Source organism: Gossypium hirsutum, chromosome A06 (assembly GCF_007990345.1).
Source record: "Gossypium hirsutum isolate 1008001.06 chromosome A06, Gossypium_hirsutum_v2.1, whole genome shotgun sequence".
Classification (NCBI taxonomy): Eukaryota; Viridiplantae; Streptophyta; class Magnoliopsida; order Malvales; family Malvaceae; genus Gossypium; species Gossypium hirsutum.
The window spans coordinates 112,887,867-112,890,012 of NC_053429.1; positions in this window are offsets into that span (position 1 = coordinate 112,887,867).

The window sequence follows — 2,146 nt, forward strand, 5'->3', positions numbered from 1 at the left end:
CATTAATTTCATCAATTCCAAATCTCAATTCACAACCATTCACTTAGCCAAATACATGCCAAAACAATATCAATCTATATAGTTCATTTACCATAATTCACACACACATAACTTCTTTCTAAATAACCACACAACATCCAAAATCATAACTCATCAAGGCATTTCCCAAGCATTTTATACTCCACAAATCAATTAACCATTTAATCAACTATAAAACCATAACCACATTCATACAAAACATACCAAAATTAACCATCACTCATGACTATATATACAAAACAAAACATATACAATTTACAAGCCAAATCTCATGGCTATAATCACAACCAAAATACCACATCTAGCCTATACATGCCATATACCATTAATGTATAATCCAAAAGTACCAACTTAGATGTTTGATAGTGCGGTGATGTTCCTGAAAACACCCGGATCCGAGCTAGCCTTGATTCACTATAAAACATAGAAAAATAACACAAAGTAAGCTTCATAGCTTAGTAAGCTCGTATGATATAAACTTCACTAATCACAAATACAACATTCATCAATCTAAACATATTATCATGTACTTTAAGATTACTAACAAACTTTTCAACTACTTATTCATAAGCTTATATACAAACTTTGTAACTTCTTCGATTTTAAGCTCATAATATACATGTACATACCTGTACCAATCATAACAATTTCATATATACACGGAATGTCATTGATTACTCAATGCCTCGCACACTAAGTGCCATACTCGATATCTTGCAAACTAAGTGCCACACTTGATATCTTGCACACTAACTGCCGTACATAGCCGAAGCTATCTCCAATCGCACACTAAGTGCCATAATAGCCAAAGCTAAGTCGAATCGCACACTAAGTGCCACAAATAACCGATTTGTCATCGAACATGTCTATAGTCCCGTATATACAATTTATCCAATATCAAAGCACTAAAAGCATAATTATTATAATGCTTAATTCATACGAACTTGCCTCGGATGTGAAAATAGTGAATCGAGTCAATTAGTCGATAACTTTATCTTTTCCCCGATCCAAGTTTGTATTCCACTTTTCCTGATCTAATTATATTCAAATTAACTTATTCAATCATCTATCCATTCAATTTAGTCTAAAATACACTTTAAAACACATTTACACTTTTGCCCCCAAATTTCACATTTTTCACAATTTAGTCCTTATTTCACAAAATCACAAATTAATGAAATTCAAGACTAACCCATGCTAGTTGAATTACCATATTGGCCCTAGCAGGCCAAAACTTTCATTTATTTCACATTTCAACCACTCAATTTGCACATTTCACAATTTAATCCCTATTATGCATTTTCATCAAAAATCACTTTACAAAACATGAAAATCTATCATCAAAAATTCATATTTAATCCTCAAACACCAAAAAACACATAAACTCATCAATGGAAACTGTCAAAATCTTTAACAGTTTTGAAATTAAAGGTATGGGCCTGCTAGATTGAGCTGCAACAATTACAAAAACATAGAAATCATCAAAAATCACGCTAAAACCGTACCTTGATCAAGCTAAGAGTTGGTCGAATATCTCAAGCCCTAAAATGGCTTCCTTCTTCCTTTTTATTTTCAGCTAGAGAAGATAAGCATGAAGTTTAAATTGATTTTATTTTATTTATCTTATGTTCATTACTAATTTACACATATACCCTTGATTATAAATCATGTAAAACATCCATTTAATGTCCATTATTGTCCACTTACACTAGAGATGGTCTAATTACAACATAAGAACCTTTTATTTATTAAATCATAGTAATTAAACACTTTTAACAAGTAGAATGCAACTTTAGCATTTTACGCGATTTAGTCCTTTTTCTCAAATTGACCATTTAAACGATAAAATTTCTTAACAAAATTTCCACACGATCATCATACCATGTTAAAAACATTAAAATAATAATACAATAAATATTTTGACTTTGGATTTGTGGTCCTGAAACCATTGTTCCAATTTAACTCAAAAATGAGTTATGACAACTCTCCCGCCCTTAGGGATTTTAGTCCCCAAAAATCTTACTAGTGAATAGATTCGGGTATTGTTTTCTCAAAGCATCCTCAGTTTCCCATGTAGCTTCTTCAACCCCTATCGATGCCATAATAC